This window comes from Triturus cristatus, chromosome 3_1 (genome assembly GCF_964204655.1).
Source record: "Triturus cristatus chromosome 3_1, aTriCri1.1, whole genome shotgun sequence".
In the NCBI taxonomy this organism is placed as follows: domain Eukaryota; kingdom Metazoa; phylum Chordata; class Amphibia; order Caudata; family Salamandridae; genus Triturus; species Triturus cristatus.
In genome coordinates, this window is record NC_140583.1 from 561,496,905 (window position 1) to 561,510,858 (window position 13,954).

Here is a 13,954-nt window from a genome sequence, read left to right on the forward strand (position 1 = left end):
ATAAATCTAATGCGAAAACAAGCAAAATGAAAAAAGTACCCAATGTGTTATCCTCCCTAATAGCTTATGAGAGAAAAAAATGCACGTTAAAAATAAAAACCATCAACCACGAAAGAAAGTAAAAAAGGAAAAAAAGACTCATCCTCAAAAAGTATCACTGGAATAAGCATTGCAGCCAAGTATGCTCAACCAATTTAAATATGAGTAGAAGATGTAAATGTGCTAATAAAACCATACATATGACGTACATAACACATGATGCAAATGCAATATATGAAGTGCCTTGCCTATATATCTGGCAAACTTAGTAAAGAAAGGGTAAACTTTTTAGTAAAAATACAAAATCTCTAGAGCATGTCCATAAATACAGTAACAAAAAGATCAGAAACAACATTACAAAAAACATGTCTTTTCTATTTTATCATTCAGACCATAAGGAATAAGTGTATTCAAATGACGTATCCAAAATGTCTCCCTCTGTGCCAGCTGCTGGGTAACATTAACATGTGCTACTTCTGACACCCTCTCAAGTATAGTAAATCGCAGCTGTGGTATTGTGTGTTTCATCTCTCCCCATTGCAATGCTAAACACGACTTAATGTTTGCTGTCCGTATCATACTCTTGTGTTCAGTCATTCTGAGCTTAATCTTCCTTGTGGTGCGTCCGACATATACGAGCCCGCACGGGCATTTGATGGCATACACTACCATATTTGTGTTACAGTCAGCATTGTATCTTAGTCTGATTGTTTTCCCAGTGTGGGGATGTGTGAAGGTGTTGCCTACGGTCACGTTCCCACAATGACCACAGTTGTAACACTTCCGCACCCCTTGATTACCAGTCTCCGAGTGGACAATACGCTTTTCCTTTAAAAGTTCCCTGATGTTCTTTGATCTAGAGTACGCAAACATAGGTTGTGCTGTAAAAATGGGTCTGAAGTCATGCTCCTGCTCAATAATTTCCTAACGTTTTAGCATACTGCTATTAATTGCAGGTGCTGCTGTGGAAAACTTCAAAACACAAGCCTCCCTAGATGATTTGAGTCTGTTTGTCTTCATTAACAATTGTGTTCGGTCTAATGTGGGTCAATACATGAACCGTTGGGAAAATATTTGGATCACCATTTGCAGCCACTGATGCAGAGTTGGGTATCGTATGTTCAAGACACTACAGATTGTCTCAAGAAACTGCAGGGTATTGCAGTGCCAACAGATGAAGATATCTGGTCATGTACAATTGATGTATCAGCCTTATAGACATCGATCCCACACAGCGAGGGGATAGAGGCAGTAGAATGGATACTGCTAAGAATTGATCATGAGGAATCATTGAATATTTTTCTGTTGGAACTCTTACAATTTAGTCTGTACCACAGTTATTTTTCTTGGAAAGACCAATATTTTCTACAACGAACTGGAACTCCGATGGGTTTTACAGGGGCACCCACATATGCGAATATTTACATGGCCAAGTTTGAAGACACACACATTTTGCACAATACTTTGTGGACGAATCATTTACTAGTGTATCTAAGGTACATAGATGACATCCTAATGATGGGGAAGGGTCCTAAAGCACAAATGGAATATGCTATGGATTTACTGAACAACTGTCATCACTGTATCAAATTCACCTACTCGATGAGTATGACATCCATTAGTTGTTTAGATATTTTGATTGAACGGCAAGGAAGTAGACTGGTTACCCGAGTACACAAAAAACCAACAGACAGGAATAACGCACTGCACTTTAACAGTTTTCACTCACCAGCACTAAAAAAAATCACCTACCTTTGTCGCAATTCATCAGAATTGAGAGAATAATTTCAGATGAGGTTGTGGGTGCACAAGACATTGAGGAATTGTCCCAACAGTATAGGGCAAGAGGATATCCGAATGCAGTGCTAGAGGCGTCTAAGCAAAACGTATCTAATTAGACCGAACACAATTGTTAATAAAGACAAACAGACTCAAACCATCAAGGGAGGTTTGTGTTTTGAAGATTTCCACAGCAGCACCTGCAATTAAACACAGTATACTAAAACGTTGGGAAATTATTGAGCAGGAGCATGACTTCAGACCCATTTTTACAGCACAACCTATGTTTGCGTACTCTAGATCAAAGAACATCAGGGAACTTTTAAAGGAAAAGCGTATTGTCCACTCGGAGACTGGTAACCAAGGGGTGCGGAAGTGTTACAACTGTGGTCATTGTGGGAACGTGACCGTAGGCAACACCTTCACACATCTCCACACTGGGAAAACAATCAGACTAAGAGACAATGCTGACTGTAACACAAATATGGTAGTGTATGCCATCAAATGCCTGTGCGGGCTCGTATATGTCGGATGCACCACAAGGAAGATTAAGATCGGAATGACTGAACACAAGAGTATGATACGGACAGCAAACATTAAGTCGCGTTTAGCATTGCACTGGGGGGAGATGAAACAATACCATGGCTGCGATTTACTATACTTGAGAGAGTGTCAGAAGTAGCACATGTTAATGTTACCCAGCAGCTGGCACAGAGGGAGACATTTTGGATACGTCATTTGAATACACTTATTCCTTATGGTCTGAATGATAAAATAGAAATGACATGTTTTTTGTAATGTTGTTTCTTTTCGTGACTGTATTTATAGACATGCTCTAGAGATTTTGTATTTTTACTAAAAAGTTTACCCTTTCTTTACCAAGTTCATCAGATATACAGGCAAGACACTTCATATATTGCCTTTGCATCATGTGTTATGTACGCCATATGTATGGTTTTATTAGCACATTTACATCTTCTACTCATATTTAAATTGGTTATGCATACTTGGCTGCAATGCCTATTCCAGTGATACTTTTTAAGGATGTCTTTTTTTAATTTTTACTTTCTTTCGTGGTTGATGGTTTTTATTTTTAACTGGCGTTTTTTTCTCTCATAAGCTACTAGGGAGGATAACACATTGGGTACTTTTTTGATTTTGCTTGTTTTCGCATTATATTTATAAAGATTTCCATCTTAAAAGACATGCACGGATTTTCAGAATCTGAATCGGGATGATAGCGTGAATAGTGAGTCTGTTTTCACTATCTAGCACACAATACGGACATAACGTATACACCCAGGACTTCAAAACTAGATCGATCGGCCCGGGCGTTACTTGGGAACTTGTTGGAATTGAGAGATGCCATGCGAGCCTACGATCACTAAGGTATTGTGTACTCGGGTCCTTTTTTTAGACAGGATGCAGTTTTTAGATGAGACGCAGTACTTTTTGAGACATAACATTAATTAAATCCTTTTCTGCCATTTTTAGCTCTGGAATGGGATTCAAGCAGGCACAATTTCGAGGATGGTGAGAATCACATGATATTGATTTATATGTAGGTTTCACTTAATCTGTAGTTTATCACTGGGCAGTAGCATTTTTAAAGGGTGCTATATTGAAGACTGGTTGGTTTATTTCTAGATCCTTATTGCGGTTGAAACACCAAATCGCTACTCCAGATAGTGAAGAGGTGAGCATCTGATTTTTTGGCACATTGCTTATATTCCAATTGATGGATCTCTGTGGTAGCACAATAGGTGACGAACGATTCGGGTTCACTCTTTGGGTCTTTTTTCTTTTGGCTTTTCACATAGGCGGGCTTGCCTTCATATGTTTTTGCATGGCTTAGGTTGATTGTTTTGGCTTTTTGGGACTGTGTCACGGTCTCTCTGGCATTACCACTCTGGTTGTTCAACAGCACACACACTAGTGGGTTGTTTCTGTATTTGAGGAGCTTGGTAAACGTAGGCTTTGATATTGTCTTGATGGGACCGATATGTTTGTCCTGGATAACCTTTGTTCATTTGTTGATGACGTTTGTTATTATTTGGTTCAAAGAAATCATATTGTATCATTTACAGTATTCCCCTGATGAAGGGATTTACTGAAATGCATTGGGATATGTAACGACTTTGCTGGAGCAGTGAAGCACAAGAAAATAAAACAAGAAAACGATAATTGCAATCTGATGAAAGAGCTTTTGTCGTCATATTTGTTACTATTCATGTTACTGTGTAATTGAATACAACTACAAGGGGAACAGCCATTACAACGCGGTTATTACCACGCTGTGCAGTTACATCGCATGCGTTACAACGCATGCGATGTTACAACGCTATGCCATTAGAACGCAAGTCTGTACATCGACTTGCGCTAGATGGCGTGCTAATATTACAAATAGTGTAGTTTACTATCCCAACACCTTCCCTACTGTTAAGTGGACTGGAGTTGGAATGGTAAATTACACTTTTTTAATGTCAGCACGCCATCTAGCGCAAGTCGATGTAAAGACTTGCGTTCTAATGGCATAGCGTTGTAACATCGCATGCGTTGTAACGCATGCGATGTAACTGCACGCGTGGTAAAAACCCGCGTTGTAATATCATACATCCCAACTACAATTCAGTATTTTTTTTAAAGCATCATTCTGAGTATACACTGTTTTTGTACATGATTCTGTACAGTTTGCTTTGAATGTATTCCAAAATCAATGCACCGTAAGGGCATGTGAAAAGTGCACCTTTATATGCAACAGGTTCTGTTTGCACTCATAGAGTCTATATTACCTGGCAGGGGCTGGTCAGGATTATACGGTTGCACCATTGATTAATTTTGATTATTTGTGACTTATTGTTCACTAATTTAGGTGTGCATGATATCACTACAGATTTACAGAGTACATATTTAAGGCATCGTTTAAATCCCTATACTTTCTTCCATGTAGTGCCAGCAACTCTGTGCATAGCATTCCGACAACATGTGTCTGTGGGCCCCTGAGGACTTCTGCCTTTGGCGTACACACCGGTCAAGCAGGCCTCAGACAAATCCAATTCAGACCGTCCCAGGCAGGACACGGCATCTTCGCAGGGTGCACACCCGCTCAGCTCTGGTGCCCCCATCTCCGTCAACCAGGAATCTTCTCCACATGCCATTCCAACACCGTGTGTTAGAGATCCAGGAGGAGCGGGCTGCACAGTGGTTGCCCCACGCTGACAGCTGCCTCCAGCACACACTGCGGTCGAGTAGGACATACAATTGGAACTGATTCTTGATTTGTTCATTGTAGAGTTAATATCAATGTACAGGCCTCATCGCAGACTGCATCCCCTCCCAGCTCTGGTGCCACTGACTCTGTGCAACGGGAGTCATGGGCACTCTCCCGTTGAAATTTGTTGGCATCTGAGTCTATGGCCTGGGGGTTGTCTTCATCATGTAGCTGATACTGACATGGTGGGAAAAAAGGAGACTGTAGCATTCAACTCCTCCATATTGCCTGTTTCTGCTTGCTTCTGCCCTCTGCATCATGCCCTGGATGGACACCTTCCACTGTCCCCCGTAACACTCCGCAACATTCTCCTTGGACATCAACGAGGACCCACTCAGCACTCGTGGCCCTATCTCAGTGCACCACAAGTCACTGTCCCTTGCGGGTGTACCTGTGCCGGCCGCAGGGCATCCGGGACAACTAACTCTGTTCAGCTAACGTCATGGACCCTTGCTGTTTGTACTTTGAACTTCTGATTGACTGATCACTGTTGTAGTTGTTGCCAGCACCAACCAACCCCTGAGGGGTTGCTTACGCTACCCAACACCCATCCAGCACAGGCGTCACTGGACGTGTGACCCTGGCAATAAAAGGGGCCGGGCGCACGTACCCGTAGCCAGTTCCACAAATTCTCTCAGTGTGTCCGTGTGATCATTATGTATGCATGAGGGCCCCGGGCCATACTACATCACATTGTGCTGTGTACAGCGTGTGCAACCTTGTCACCTCAGGCAGTAGGCTAGACCTGGGACATGTAGCTGTGCCGGACTCCCCTGTGAGCGTAAGTGAGTGGACGGCCATACGGCAGTACGGCGTAGGAGTGTGGTCATTCAACACGTGGCTCTAGGCGTTGTTGAGTTTAGGCCTTGATAAGGAGGTAACTGATGCGTGTACATCTGGTGTAGTGTCTGTGCCAGCCATCACGCAACGTGCAATGTTGCCATGTAGCATGCCCACGGATTGCGGCCTCGACCGAGGGGTACATGAGGGTGAGCACGCCCGCCCAGGGTCCGGGATCATACATGCCAACTGTTGTATGTGTCGCTATTTACATAGCATAAGCCAAAGGTCTACCCTCAACCACAGGGCGAGTTCAGCCAGGCATTAACTCTACATCTGTGTCCGCCCTGTCCTTACCATAGGCCTACACACACGTGCCCGCCTACCTTCAGCGCACAACATCACTGTGTCGTTGTATGGCTTGTGAACATGCACAGACGGGCATGACAATGGTGTACCGGAGGGGTGCAAGTGATGCAACCCCGCTGCGCACACTAGTGAATGGGCTCAGGGGGGAAGGAGGAGCAGCAGTGAGGCTACATTGATGCCGCTCATTTGCAACAAGCAGTACACGTCATACAGGAATCACAAGGTCACACATATCACACACCAATGAACCAGTCAGCCTGCCACATCATGCAGAACCAACTATTGACTCATGTCTCTCTGCACTGTCACAGGTGACCAAGGATATGCACTCTGTGCTTGGATGATGACACCCCTCCAAGCCCCGAACACACAGGCCCAGAGGCAGTACAATGCAGCCCACAAACGCACCAGGGGCATCGTGGAACGCACATTTGGCGTGTTGAAGTCACGTTTCAGGTGCCTGGACGTCACAGGTGGAAGGCTCCTGTACAGCCCTGACATCATGTGCAAGATGATCGTCGCATGTTGTGTGTTGTACAACATATGTGTATGCAGCAAGGCACCATGGATACCAGTCCAGAGGCACTGGACGATGATGATGAAGATGAGGCAGGTGGACCACACCCCACTGCAGCCACAGCAGGAATAGCCCGCAGGGACACCATCATTGCAAATTTCTTCTGATGAACACGTCACATTGTGACAGTCCTTGGCAATCATGGGACAGTACAGGATAACCACAGGCAAAGCATGTGCAAATAAATGCATTCCAAAGTAACATTCCCTAAGTGCATGTCACTCATCTGTTCGGGCACATCACTCAGGTGTGATTGCGACATGTGTTGATGATGATTTTATGATGTGTTCATGGATGGTGGGTGTGTCACCTCTGTGCAGAGGGGCTGTTTTGGGTGTCACGTATTCGAAATGCCAGTTCTGTGTGTCACAGTTAGTAGGGTATCCCACTCTTCGGCGTTTCACGTGTGTCCAAGATCATTCCATTTTGGCTGCCATTTGTGACCTACAGATGACAACAGGGCTACCTTTGGGGTCAGTTATGTACCACCATGATGCAGGGATGCCCCCTGTGACTCAAGCCCCACAACCTGGGCAATAAGTACGTTAGTGGGAGTCACTGCCCCTACATTCGTCCACGCTGTCATTAGTGATTGATCATGGTAATGACACATCTGTGTGCAGGGGGGTTGCTTGTCCCTCTGCAATGTGAAGGGGAGATGCGGTTTCACTGTGTGTTCCATGCATGTGTCTGCATTGCCGCAGTTTACATGCACACTGCATGTCAATGTACATTGTGACTGTGAGGAGATGCCTATGTGATGCGGGACAATGGTCATTTGTTCTACGTCACGTATGTGGGGTTGTGCTCGTACATTGTCATCACACCGTTTTTGTACTCTGCTTTTATGGTGCCTTTTCCCGAATGGTAACAGTTCCTATGGGCAAAGGGATGCAAGTAGACGGCCAGATAGGCTGGAGAGAAGTGTAAGATGTCTCCAAAAGAGTTCGAGTGTGCCGAGAAAGAGTGAGGTACTCCTGTGGGGATCTAGAGGTGCCCTCACACACCCTTTCAGGTGTATAGCATCATCATCGGGCTGGTGCTCCTCGTGGGGGTGGCGCTGCAGTCCCTCACGGGCCCGTTTGACGGGGCTCTTTGGTGGAGATCTTTTAGGAGTTTGCCGCAGTTGTGCATGGGGGTGTGTGGGACAAGGTGATGGTGGTGAGTGAGATATAAAAAGAGCCCAAGGACACTAGCATTTTATTGAGGATGTCCCTGGAGTCTGGTTAAGATATGTCACGGGGGATGGAGAAGCAAGGTCACTTGCCTTTATGAGAGGGGAATTTGAACAAATACATTCCCTCTTCTCTCACCCGTGTAGTGCAGAAGGTGGATCTAAAGGGTCGACATGTTTCGCGCTTTTATGAGTCCCTAATGGATCTAAGAGCGCTTCATCAGGACCTTAAAAAAGAATGTGCAACAAGGGAATCGGGAAGAGACGCCCTGTAATCCCAATAGTCCTATATTTAGGAGATCAAGTAGGAAAGAAGGTAGGGGACACGTCAATTATGCGTGTCCCTAGATGCGGCCCTCCTTAGCTAAAGGATGGACCTCGTCAGCATAGCCGTGTGGAAATAGAGGAGGTTCGCGATCTTCCTCTGTGATCCGTAGCACCTACCCGGTTGCCGCGTCCAGCAGCCGCGGCAACCGGGTAGGTGCTACGGATCACAGAGGAAGATCGCGAACCTCCTCTATTTCCACACGGCTATGCTGACGAGGTCCATCCTTTAGCTAAGGAGGGCCGCATCTAGGGACACGCATAATTGACGTGTCCCCTACCTTCTTTCCTACTTGATCTCCTAAATATAGGACTATTGGGATTACAGGGCGTCTCTTCCCGATTCCCTTGTTGCACATTCTTTTTTAAGGTCCTGATGAAGCGCTCTTAGATCCATTAGGGACTCATAAAAGCGCGAAACATGTCGACCCTTTAGATCCACCTTCTGCACTACACGGGTGAGAGAAGAGGGAATGTATTTGTTCAAATTCCCCTCTCATAAAGGCAAGTGACCTTGCTTCTCCATCCCCCGTGACATATCTTAACCAGACTCCAGGGACATCCTCAATAAAGTGCTAGTGTCCTTGGGCTCTTTTTATATCTCACTCACCACCATCACCTTGTCCCACACACCCCCATGCACAACTGCGGCAAACTCCTAAAAGATCTCCACCAAAGAGCCCCGTCAAACGGGCCCGTGAGGGACTGCAGCGCCACCCCCACGAGGAGCACCAGCCCGATGATGATGCTATACACCTGAAAGGGTGTGTGAGGGCACCTCTAGATCCCCACAGGAGTACCTCACTCTTTCTCGGCACACTCGAACTCTTTTGGAGACATCTTACACTTCTCTCCAGCCTATCTGGCCGTCTACTTGCATCCCTTTGCCCATAGGAACTGTTACCATCCTATTTTGCTACCGCATTTAACTTGGGAGCTCTGGTACAGGACCTTTTTTTCCTAATAGCTCCCCGTCCCCCCATCTTTTGTTTGACAAATGCCTTTTCCCGAATGACACGTGGGAATTGTAGGCCTATCGCTGGTTATCGCTGATTTTTGTATCGTGATTGGTCTCAGAGCAGCTTTTTTTGCATCCGTGTTTTGCATTTTTGCAGCGTCACGTTGGTTTTAAGGCGGTCATTTGGCACGTTGTGATGGGCCTATCGCATGGTGCCGCCGTGTTGAGAATACCACGTTAACACGGTGTTATATTCCCGCGATAGACTGCGATGTGAAGAGTTGCGTTAAGCTACTTTTGCTGTAGTTATCACTCGTTCTTGAGAGTATCCCCATTGTGTCATTCCAATCACCCCCGACTAGGATCAACCCCGGGGGGAATCTCTACCCATAGCCTCATCAAGCGTTCCGTCAGGTTCCAGGTAAGGATCGGAGGAGCGTATCTACATCCCAGGATGAGCGATTGGCCATACATCGAACCAGTAACAATGACAAATCTACCCTGGGGATCCGTCCATGTTTTCTCATATAAAAAAGGGATTCTGCGGTGGATCAGTATCGCTACCCCTCGTGAACCTCTAGTGAATCCGTAATGGGAGGCTTGTACAAAACCAAATTGCGTTAGGCATGGATGTCTATTCCCAAGTAGGTGTGTTTCTTGCAATAGTAGAATATCTGCGCCGTAGCGTTTGGCTTGACGTATAATAGCCTCTCTTTTAACCTTATCCAATAGACCCCGGACATTCCACCTGACCACATGGAGGCATCTATCCTCTAAGCTAGGCATGCTTAGTGACGGGGTGGACATCGATGTGTGTATTCGGGGGACCGCTTGTGGTGATCACAGGCTTAAACATAGCTGCAGGATGGACATGTGTATGACACTGAAAAACAAAAAACAATAACTTTCCCCAACATCCCCCCTCCCTCCCACCCCAATACCTCATGAACATTGAAGCATCTGTCATGGCTTGAGGGCAACCAGAGCCCCAACGGGGGTCTGGAGCAAATCCCAGCCAATGGATCCCTATGTGGCTTCCCCTAGACACAGCGATGTCCCAAGGTCCAAGGGAGAGCATTAAAAGGTGCAACCCATATCATTATGCCGTCAATAATGGAGTAGAAATCGTTCATTACGATGAGTGGCAAAGTGAAGTGTCCTTCATGTGGTAATTCCTGTGGTTCAGATGTGTGATTTGCTATGAGATTTGGAGTGTTTGTTGGATAATGACTGTCGGCGTTGCTCTCCGAAGACCCAGGGCGACCCACGGCCCGGTCCCCCAGATGAACAATCCGAATCAAGTCTGGGCGGTGTGCGAAGTCTGAGCCTGATATTCTCATCTGTCCTTGCGAATACCCCCCCAGTGGAGTCAAAGAAGCATGTCTGCTCTTTGTAGGAGACTCGGAGCCTGGCTGGTAACAGCAAGGAATATTGAATCTTAAGATTGCAAAATTTGTCTTTCGCCTCAGTGAAGGACTGCAGGTGCTTCTGGACCAGCCTTGTATAGTCCGGAAATATCATGATTTTTTGTGAGGAGAAGAGGAGAGGATCCTTAAGTCTAGCCTGTTGCAGGATGACATCCCTGTCCTTGAAATGTAGGAATCAAGGGTCTAGTTTCCACTCCATAAAAATGTACAAGTTAAAAGGTACTTACAAACTGAGAACAACCAGAACAAACATTTGCAATGCAATAGTTCTCGTAATTGTGAGATTTTAAGCTATTGGCATTGCACATGACAATGCCTTTTATTTGTGTTTAAAAAACCTGCATTGATAAAAGGCAATGCCATTTACAATACTAATAGGTTAAAGTTTCTGAAATGCAAGACCTATCACATTACAAATGACTGTTGTTTACAGGAGCCCCATGCTGCGCTTTCACTAGAGGCCACGCCCCTTTATTTAGACGAGCCGTGTCTAAAGAAAAGTCCATGGCCGCTATAAAAGTGAAAGCGTGTTATGGGGTGCTTTTACCCAAAAAAGTATTTGTTTGCCAAGTTGACAAACAAATGCTTTTTTTGGTAAAAGCGCCCCATGAAAGCACGCATGATGCACTGAATGTTACAGGAAAGCATGTAGTGCCTGCAATAGGAGAAACCATTAAAGAAAATAGTGCTTAAAGAGTAAATAAGACGTACCGTGTAACAACCGACGTAAAAGGGACAGTCCTCATGGGAGGTTACAAATGAAGGCAAGGCGGTACTAAGGAGGGACTAACAAGCCTATTAACAAATCAGAAGCCAGCATTTATGAAAGACACTGACACAAGCTAATGACAAATATGGGCAGAGAGTGGCAGGGGCTTCAAGTCCATACTACAATACTGCATGGCTCGCAGAGCAGCACATGCACTGCCCAGGCTTGACCTAAAAACTGACACAGATATAACAAACTGGACTCAGAGCCCTCCGACCTATCAACAAGCCAAGAATGCATTTGGGTTGTGTCACACCCCAAACATTCTCCCTCTGCCACCTCAGGCCCTTCCACTGGAGCTACGAATCTCCCCATGTCAGCTGGGCATGGTCGTTTTCACTTGGAGCTCATGACTATGGTCATGTATAACAGTACAGCCAGAAGTCCCCACCCTGGGATCAATTATTTTAAATGTAATCTCACTGCTTGCACTCTTCTTCGTCTCTGCTACAAGAACCCTTGTTGGTAGAGTTTTCAAATCAGTCCATTTAGGTAGGTTTCCACGTTTCCAGTCCTTTTCTTTACAAATCATTTTATCAAGTGACTGGTGGCCCCATGTGCAAAGCCCAAGTTGCAAATAGAGGTGGGCACACCACCAAATTCATAGGGCAAGCTGAGCCAATGGTCTTGCGTGGGTCTAAGAGTGCATGCACGAGCCAAGCCATGAAGACATTTGGCATGGAAATTGTGTAACAAAAATAATTGTAAAAATATGATACACTCACTTGAAAATTCGAGACAGTTTATTTCTTCAACATCCTGAAGCGTTTCATATTAGTACATCAGATGATATTACTGCTTAGACAGAAATGTATTAAATTTGAACCTAGAAACAATGATGGCTCACCCCCCACCCCAATGACAATGCCATTAGTGAACTAAGAAGCATGTCAGTATTCATGTAAACCCTAAATGTGACTTAGATTTTTATTATAGATGGAACAACATTATAATCTGTTAAACATAAGAGATGCTTGTATAACACACATCCTCAACTCAGGTATTTATAAGTGCTCTCATATGTGATCATAAAGAAAAAGGAGTCTCTGTGAAATAAAATGCTTGCCTAGAATCAAACAATTTGGACTATCAGAGAAGCCTGTACTGATTCCTGTCTCCTGGTGTATCTCTCTCTCTCTCTTTCTTTCTCTCTCATTAACAAAAAAGGCCATTGTTTTGTCTTTTTTTCTTGCTGCACCACGTGGAGAACCGACAAAAGGATAGCAGACCGGACTCCAACTACCAAGCATTTATTTGGGGGGAAGGGGGTATGTCGAATCCCAAAAACCCCCCTGAAGGTATGTCCCTGGGATGATGTAGTCTTACTGCTTGCCTTGTGCTGGCATAGGAAGAAATATGTTAATGACACAACAGCAGACAAATGGATAGAGGGGGCTGGCTGAGAGCCTCTATAAGTAAGTATAATATGCATAAAACTGTAGTAAAGTCAAAAAAAATTCCACGTTAGTTTTCATAGAACAAAAAACAATTTTTTTCATTATTTTTTGCGAGAAATGTTCTAAAATGTCTTGGCATTCCCTACAGGTTTATAACACGTCGCACATTCAGCTTTTAGCAAAATGTGCGTGTTCCCACTCTTCAAACATCTGCATTATTCTCAATGACAATTTCAGCAACATAATAACGTGATGAGTGGCCCTCAAATGGGAAGAGCATTTTAAAATAAATTGACATACTTTTTGCAGCACTTCAAAAGACTCACTTAATCTACTGCAATGCAATATTAATAAAATGAAGTAAAGCAAACCATTAATTTATACAGTTTATTCAAAGGAAGTCCAGTGCGATGTTTTTACGACCTCATGTTAGTGAGAAATGACAGCCACTACTAACTTCCAGGTGTAACATGATTATTATGCTTTTTCCTTTGACATCTACAGCATTGTGCCAATCATTTTTTCGTGTAAACAAAGGAGAAACATGGATTTAAAAACATGCTTTCATGTTGCTGCAGCAAATTGAGCCAATACAAGATACACGCATTGTTCAGTGGAGGTGTTCAAGAAACCACGATAAGAGACTGGAGGAAATGGATTAGCAGAAAACTAACATTACACTTACTTTTTCCTTTTAAAGGTGTTGTACACATCATCACCTCAGCTGAACAATAGCAGCTAATTGTTTTACTGTTAGCTGTAAAACAATTATACTGTTGGGTGTGTGCTTCCAGGTATCTTCAGACAAGGATAGGTTGAGGATTCCTCCAGGTACCTTCAGACGAGGAACGGTTGCGGAAGAATACAATAGGTATCAGAAGAAAAGAGATAGATGGGTTTGAAATGAATCGAACAAGGCCTATCCAGGCTATGTCCAGTGACACAGTTCTGGTGAACTCGGACAATGTGTGGTGACATATTTTCGAAGGAAAGAACCCCATGTAACACTACTTCTATTACTGCATCTACTTACTTCTTTCCAGAATAAAATTAAACATGATGGTTCACATTTTTGACAGACTACGCAATA